The sequence below is a fragment of the Brassica oleracea genome, chromosome C3, assembly GCF_000695525.1.
Source record: "Brassica oleracea var. oleracea cultivar TO1000 chromosome C3, BOL, whole genome shotgun sequence".
NCBI classification, from domain to species: domain Eukaryota; kingdom Viridiplantae; phylum Streptophyta; class Magnoliopsida; order Brassicales; family Brassicaceae; genus Brassica; species Brassica oleracea.
This window is the reverse complement of record NC_027750.1, coordinates 58,479,464-58,488,475: the sequence shown is the minus strand read 5'-3', so window position 1 is coordinate 58,488,475 and position 9,012 is coordinate 58,479,464. Positions and strand designations below refer to the sequence as shown.

The following is a 9,012-nucleotide window of genomic DNA, read 5'->3' as shown; positions in this document are numbered from 1 at the left end:
TGGCACCAGAGATCTACACCAAGGATGAGATTAATGAGATGGTGACTGGTATTTGTGGAGCTCAGGAAAAACTAGGAGATGAACTCAAGACATTGGTAGATGACACTTATCAACCTTTGGACAGAGGTTACAATGAGTTTTTCAGAAGTATGGCACAGATGAGGACAGAGATTGAGAGTATGCAGCACATTCCTGAGAAAGAAGCTACGACATCACCATCGATCGACGCCAACAAAGAAACATTGATCGACGTCAAGCCACAAACATCCCAGATTCCTGCAGGACCGGAAAGTTTGGCAGATAAGAAGGATGAATAGGAGATCGCATACATCAACACGAAGATTAATGACGTATACAACACCCTCAACAACAACGTGGACTGGTTAAGCACGAGAATTGATCTGCTACAGCAAGATTTGGACACCATTCGCAAGAAGGACCAACAACCAGCCACATCGATCGATATATTTATTGCAAGACCCAAGTAGGATGATCACCATATCGACCGTGGACGAGACATCGACATCGATCGACCTACAATCACATACGACGATCGATGCATACCGATGCACATCGATCGATTCCCACTCCGGTCAGGTTTATCTTCCTAACTTGTTACATTGAGTACTTATGATTTAGTTTCCACCATAACTCCGACTGTGTTACACTGGGACAATGTAATTTAAGTCTGGGGGGAGGTTTACTGATATAATTTATTTTGACTCTTATAAAAAGATTTTTAATAAATTATGCTTAGCTATGTGAAAGAGACTATGATCATATTATTGATTTATACTTGAATGTCTAACCACTCTTTAGCACCATTCTAGATTTACTGATTGCAGATTGTACTAAAAATGCTAAAGTGAATCAACCTGTCAACTATACACACTTGCCTTGATTGTTTGAAGGAACCAAAGCTGACCTCCAATACTAAACCTGAGATAATCGCTTGTCTTGGGGCTTGTTATACATGGGATCGGATTCTTCAGACAAGTCTGGAAAGTAACGCCTTGTGTAGATTCATTTATCACATTTCCTTTCTCTATTTCGACCCTAGAGTAGTTAGTTAGTTTTTATCTAAAAAAAAAAAAAAAAACAAAAAAAATCTGAAATTTATCACTTAATTAGGACTTAGGATTTAGTTAGAAGGAATCTGAACAGGACTTGGTGGCTAAAACCATTAAGGCTTGATTCATAAAGATTCCAATAAAAGAATTCGAACGGGACTTGGAGGCGGCAATCTTCAAGGCTCGCTTCATAAAGAATTCTTGGATATATGTCAAAAAGAAGTGAACAGGGATTGGTGGCAACCACCATTAAGTCTTGATTCATAGAAGTCTGTCCAATCTTGGTCACTGATCTTGCGATATAAGCAGACTTTGACTCAAGAGAGAAATTAGAGAGAGAGAATTTAAGAACTAACTTTTACCTGTAATTTCAGTTATTTGTCTGAAAATCCTTGCATCATGTGATCGGGCAGACTTGCCTAGAGACCTTCTTACACCTAATTTGGAGGAAGCAAGAAGCCACCATTGAAAGGGGAGAGCTTAGAATTGGAGAGATAGAGAAGATCTTGAACTGCAAAACAGAGAAGATCTTGAACTCCCTTGCTTTCATTCATTTTGTTGCTTACTCTATTTACTCATTTTATTTAAGTATTATTCAGACCATCATAACTATGTGTTCCATGAATATGTCTAAGTAATCCTTACTATTATATTTAGGTTTCTCATTAGGTTGTGATATACCATGGATTTGACCCATTTTCATCCATGGTATATAAGTGTTTTACTATCTATATATTATATATTCTATCCTATTAGGTATGTTTTCGGGTTCAGGAGTATCATGGAGTAAAGTGATGATTATGGAGCATTTAGAAACTTAAAAGAGATTTCATCTGAGCTGACCATTAGAGGTCGGTACGAAGAAGAAGCAATCGTTCGACGCACATCCAGTGCCGTCGATCGATACAGAAGAGAAGCCTCGACGATTGAAGATTATGATCGATCGATGTACATCCTGTACCAACGATTGATGTCGAGACGCGAGATGCGCGACTTGGTTCCAGCCGACTTTAAACCCAAGGCTTCACCAAATTACAAGATTACCCCTGGCGAGTTTTTAACCTAATAGTTATATACTTTCCTAAGTGTTAGGAGGGAAGAGAGCTTTTGGCCACCATTGTATTCTTATTTTCAGCAGAGAGTTTTAGGAGAGAAAATCATAGAGAGATTTGTGATTGGAACTCCATTGATTCATTCATTCTATTATATGCATTTTTTATCTATATTTTATGTCATGAATTGCTTAGCTATGTCTGATTAGTTCACTTGTTAGATTCAGGGTTCAAATAGGTTAGAGAGATTAGCCCCAACTATAGATTTGCTAAGTTGTGATATTCATCGATTGATTACAGTTGAGATCCAAGATCTAGTTAGTTAACCAGTGAAACATTGCCATCGCTGATCACTGTGATTAAGGAGTTGAGCTCTAATATATCATGCATGCAACTATTAGGCATCAATAGGATTATAATCTCCAACACCTGAATAGAAACCCTGCATCTAATATCTTCCAATAAGTTACACCCCCAATCATCTTGTTAGTCGAGCAATAGACTTGCTCAATTAGGATTGCTATTTACTTGTAAACTATAAAACAACAAACACTTAGAATTAATAATTTGACTAGATTTAATAGGTTCTTTAGCTCCTTGTGGATTCGATCCGTAAGTACTGCAACTGAACCTCTTATTTGAGAGAGTAATTCACTCCTTAGGGTAATTTGAGTGGTATCACAAAGCCAAAAAAGGAAGGAGGACTGGGTGTTCGGGATCTTACAACTTCGACTAAAGCATGTATGTTGAAGCTGATTTGGCTCCTGTTTTTCCAATCTGGCTCGATCTGGGTGGCTTGGTTCAAGGATACAATACTCAATGGTGATCTAAACTCCTTCTGGACTATTCAACGAAGCACGAGAAACTCTTGGTTAGTTAATAAATTGCTAAAGTTGAGGGGTGAAATATACAACTGGATCAAATTGAGGATTGGGAATGGTAATACATGTCGTTTTTGGACTGATAACTGGTCAACGTTTGGCTCCCTTAGAACTTTCCTTGCTCAAGAATCGACCTTCTCTCTTGGGATCACGGAAAATGCCACTGTCTCATCGTTATATAGGGATAACCACTGGACGCTTCCTCAACCCTGGTCAGAGATTCAACTGCAGCTCCATGTTTTCTAACAACAGTTCACTTGACAGCGGATGAAGATTATTATGAGTGGGAGCTTGACGGTGCAGTTTCAATGAAATACTCAACGGGTCAGGTATATGCTCACCTATCTGGTCAAGGAGCTGTGGTGCCATGGGAACAGATCGTCTGGATCAAGGGAGGCATTCCTAAGCATTTGTTTTCTCTTAGCTGTTCGTCCTAAATAGGTGTCCAACAAGAGATAGATTACTGAGATGGGGCCTTCAAACCCCACCTAACTGTCTGCTTTGTAACTCATCACCAGAGTCGCGAGATCATCTACTCTTCGTATGCCCTTACTCTTGGTCTCTCTGGTCCTCCATGGTGCAGCGCTGCGGGTTAGTTTTTGAACAGCAATGGGACATGACTGTCAATCAGTTGCAATCACTTCATAGTCGTAACTGGATAGGAAGACTCATACTATTTACCTGGAAAAGCTGCATATTCTGGACTTGGCAAGAACGCAATAATCGTCTTCACCGTAGCTCCTTCTGATCGGCTGATGCTCTTCAGACTCTTATTTATCGGCATATAAGGGATCCGATCCTTAGCTACAGGGACTCAAACCCGAGACTCTCTTCATCTATGATGCAACAGTGGCTTACATAACTAACGTTTCTGTCTCCGCAGGTTCATCGCGCCTCTTCCGCGTGATGGAGACCTTCGACCTCCCCAATGCTTACTTCCCTTCTTGGGCTTAAGGCTCTCTTGTCCTGGACCATTAAAATTAAAATACATTTCCTATATAAAATTTATATATTTCACGTTTATAGATATTTACTTTTTATTATTTATGTGAATTTTTAAAAAGGAATAGAAAGAGAAAAGAAATTAATTCCTAATTAAAAATTTATGAAGTAATAATAATATATAATTTTAGTATCTCAATTAGGTAGAAAATTAAATTACTAGGGATAATTTTGTAAATGACTATTGTAAGAAGTAACGTGAAATAAGCACATAAAGACTGGTTTTTTAAATAATATTATAGAGATAAATATTAGTATGACATATCAAATTTACACTTATTTTGAAACTAATTCATTATTTTATTATAATTTGTAAAATTATTTTTAAGAGTAACTGTAATAAATTATTTGATTATCTTAAAAGGAATTATGTCTGATAGTTTCACATATACTACACTGAACTAAGAACTTCATGTTTTGACATTTTTTATACCACATTAAAATCCTTAAATAGTTTTACTATAGTTAGTATTTATAAATAATAATAAATTTAATATTACTTAATCAAACTCTAGATCTCATGACATAAAATATTAATGGAATATTAAACAAACCACTCAATTGAATTCTTTTTCCAAATATTTATTATTAAAAAAATTATATACTTGCTTCACGGAAGAAATTCAAAACAAAAACTTATGTTGTTGTGAAGTTGGCCAAAAAGTTCACAAATTCAATAATTGTTTCGTTGAAACGAATGCAAAATTATCTATAAAATTGGTAGCTATTTTATATATTAAGTAGTTATGAGCAAATTGAAACTGGATTTTCTTAAAAGTATGGGCAAAATGAAAATCAATTATTTAACAATATTGTTTGTCCTGGTACATTAAGTAATCAGATTCAAGTAATAAACATGACAAAGAAAAATAGAGCCAAAAAGGTAGATGTCAATTATGAATTAAATAGGATACTTTGACTTAAAACGTTAGAGACACATCAAAAAGGAGCATTTGCCTGCATCTTAGGCAAGATATTTTACAAATTGGTCACGTGACAGGACATTAGTGTGTTATCGACCTCAGAGCTCCTACTTACCACCAGACGTCTTTAAATTGGTCAAAAACTTGTTTTCTGAAGACCATTGGTCATTAAATTCATAATTATGTATTGTCTTTGATATTTTATCACGTCAGCTATTTTAATATTTTGTTTTTTTTTGTTAATAATCGAAAAAAAATTGGGTTTCAGAACATCATATCGTTTTGCACTTTTCTTGTTTTAATGTTTTGGTAACTGGTGTTCTTGTATATCAGCTTACATTTTCTTGTTGTCTTCTGTTTATTTCCTTGCGGTCATAGTGGATGCCACACGGATTATAATAGCGCCAAAATGTATAAACCATTATAAACTTGTGATTTGGTTCGTTGAAAATGAAAGTCAGTCGCCACTAGCAATTGTTCCTTGATTTTTCACTTTTTATTACTTTTTTTATATTTTTACGAAAGATATACTACTTTATAATCTCCACATAGCTATATATTGGTATTAAAATAGGAGATTTACAAAATATGACTCAAAACTTGACTTTAATTGTAAAAATATACCCAAACTTGAATCAAATGCAAAACTAACTTAAAAACCTTGTGAAATTACAGCCAGCTCTTTGTGACCAAACAAAAAAACATAAGCCATTTTTACGAATATAGCCAGAATAAGTCGTCTGAGTCATATGAGATGCTTGAAGTCGTCTGGTGTAGTTGATCTTAAAAATAATTTATAAATTTTAAAAAAATATTTTGACGAATGAAAAATTTAAATCATGTAATTATAAACAGTTTTAAGTAATGTAAATTAAGATATAATAAAATTGAATAGTTTTCAGCATAGATGAGTGAAAGTAGTTAATCATGATATTTTTTGGTTTTATGGTTTGACAACATATGTTGTAGTATTGTATGTATTCTTAGGGTTAGATTTTGGAAAGCTTGAATGTTTTTTGAAAAATTAAATTTTTACCTATAAGTGTTTATTTTTGTGTATAGTAAACACTTTTGAAGTTTAATTTGATTTTATGAAGTGTTTAGTTAGTTAATTAAGTTTAGGGGTTGTGTTTAGGGTGTAGACGACTAACTTGTAAGTCGTCTAGTGAATAATTTAAACCAGACGACTTACATGTAAGTCGTCCAAATATTCCCGCCTAAATTTTTTTAAAAGTTATTTTCCCTCTTAAATAATTTAAACCAGACAACTTACTTGTAAGTCATCTAAGAAGTCTTCTATTTTAGTTTCCCGCTAAAAATATTTTAGTTTCCGCCTAAAAATATTAAAGTCTTCAGGGTGACTTACAAGTAAGTCGTCTAGGAAGTTGTCTGTATCAAAAATATTTAACCTAATTGGATTTTTTGTCTCCCTATATAAAGAAAAATTTACACATTCTCTCTCTCTTTCTCTCAAATGGCTGCAACAAAAATGCAATGTTCATCATTCTAAAACTCTTCAACCTCTTTCTAATCTCTTTGAACTTATAAAACCTAAGCTTTATATCAATTTATTGTTTTTGTCTCATGTCTTTCTCACTAATTTATCTTGTTTTTGCAGGTTTTTCATCACATGGTTCTCATCTTCCACTCATTTAAAGGTAGATCTATCAATTTTAGATATGTATTATGTGTTTTATAAAAGTAGATTTATCTAATCTTCCACTCATTTTCTCCTTTTTGAAGCTATTTAAACGTTTTTGGATATACAGGTTTTTCAGATCTGGATTTGGATATGCAGGTTTTTCAGATCTGGAAGACGTCTGGGATGACTTACCTGTTAGTCGTCTAAAATATAATGCGCTAGACGACTTCCACCGCCAGTCTCCTATGTCTCTCCCTTTCATAACAGATCTGAGCGTTTTGGTAAGTTTTTATGTCTGATTTTTCTTCATTTGGTAATTTTCTGTTGTATAAAGTTCTTAACTTTTTTTCCCAAACTAAAACTCTCCAACCACACTCTAACCTCTTTGAATTAAAAACACCAAACTTTATATGAGTTTTTCAGTTTTGTCTCATGTCTTTCTCAATAATCTATCTTTTTTTTTGCAGGTTTTTAATCAGATGGTTCGCATCTTCCACTCATTTAAAGGTAGATCTATTAATTTTAGATATGTATTTTTGTGTGTTCTATAAAGGTAGATTTATTTAATCTTCCACTCATTTTCTCTGTTTTTAAGCCATTTGAACGTTTTTTGATATGAAGGTTTTTCAGATCTGGATTTGATATGCAAGTTTTTCAGATGTGGAAGACTTCTGGGACGACTTACCTGTTAGTCGTCTAAAATATAATGCGCTAGGAAGTCTTCCAGACGACTTCCAGGAAGTCTTCCAGACGACTTCCACGAAGTCTTCCAGACGACTTCCAAGAAGTCTTCTTACGAAGTCTTCTTCCATATCAAGTAGAGTCCAAGCTTGTCTTTGTAGATGAATGATCTATAAAAGTTTTGTTTGTGCTCTGTTTTTTTATTTGCATGTCTAATCTTTTTGTTGTGAATTTTTTTGTAAAATCAGTAATAATGTTTCCCAAGATGTAATATATGTGCTAACAATGTGTTTATACAATTACAAATCAATGAAATAATATACTTCAATAGCCTTTTTTTATCTTTGGATCTCCCATATGCAATAATAAACTCCAATGGTCTTCTTCTCATCTTAATAAACAAGAATGTTGGTAGCCTCATATTGATACAACATTTTAAGAAGCATTTTAACCCTTCTTCCAACTCATAACAATAATCATCATTGGTGTCTATAACAATAATACTTAAGAGATGAAAATAAACAATAGTAACTAGTCAAAGTATATCACATTTTTTACAAGTTTGTGTTGAAAAACTTAGTCAAATTTAGTAAAACTAAGGGAGAAAACATATTTTGAAAATATGAGTTTTACATATCTTGAAGTTACTTATCACTTAAATATACAAGTTATTCAAAAACTAGCATAGAAGACTTAAAAACTAGCGTAGAAGACTTCCACATAAGTCTTCTCGGATCAGTTAGAAACTTTAATTAACGGGAATGTTGGTAACCTCATAAATATCACCAATTAAGTTATAAATTTTATTCAGTAGCCCTAATATTGACTAATATACATGAATTAACAAAAAAATATTAAAAATTCTTTATATGTTAAGAGAAAATGAAGTTTATTAAACATTGACGCAGACGACTTCCACAGAGGTCGTCTGGACGACTTCTAGGAAGTCGTCCATTTAGGTTAGTTTTGCAATTGATTTTTAACCTAGACGACTTACAGGTTAGTCGTCCACCTTTGTTTGATTAAAAAAAATCGTCGTCTAGGGAAAACAAGTTAGTTTTGCATTTGACCGGAATGTGTCAGAAATTTAACTTTTCCAGGACGACTTACAAGTTAGATCGTCTTGTAGAAAATTAAAAAAATAATATTTTGTTTTTTCTAGACGACTAACTTGTAAGTCGTCTCAGGTTAGTTTTTCAATTGAATTATTAAACAAAAAAATTGTTTTTATCTAGACGACTTACACGTTAGTCGTCTCGAGGTTTTTTCCTAGACGACTAACCTGTAAGTCGTCTAAGATAAGCAAGGTTTGACCAGAATCTCGGAATAAAATCCAGGACGACTTACATGTAAGTCGTCAGATGGACGACTTCCGTGTAAGTCGTCTAGAAAAAAAAATCTTTTTTTTTTTAATATTTCAATTGCAAAACTAACCTGAGACGACTTACATGTAAGTCGTCTAGAAAAAAAATATATTTTTTTTAATTTTCTACTGGACGACGAACTTGTAAGTTGTCCAGGAAAAGTCAAATTTCTGATACATTCCGGTCAAATGCAAAACTAACCTCTGCATTGACCAGACGACTTCCAGGTAAGTCGTCTATAGCCAGAAGATTTACCTGTAAGTCGTCTGGACGAACAGATCTGGAAAAAATCTCAATTTCATAGTTTCAACAAGTGAGATAACTTGTTTAGCACACATAAATCTTTTCCAAGCACCCAGAAACACTAGAAGAAAACAGGGGGAATCTGATAGCCGAA

The 9,012-nt window shown here is 33.9% G+C and overlaps 1 long non-coding RNA gene across 1 annotated transcript in view; it reads right to left on the bottom strand.

Annotated features, from left to right (window-relative positions):
* Positions 1–3,939, bottom strand: part of LOC106333029 — an 11,771-nt gene extending 7,832 nt beyond the window's left edge. The window contains exons 1-4 of the long non-coding RNA XR_001268262.1: positions 3,685–3,939; positions 3,345–3,588; positions 3,069–3,259; positions 2,847–2,965 (exon numbers count right to left, since the gene is read on the bottom strand). This is a non-coding gene — a long non-coding RNA (uncharacterized LOC106333029). The remainder of the gene's footprint in view (positions 1–2,846; positions 2,966–3,068; positions 3,260–3,344; positions 3,589–3,684) is intronic.
* Positions 3,940–9,012: the final 5,073 nt, after the last annotated feature.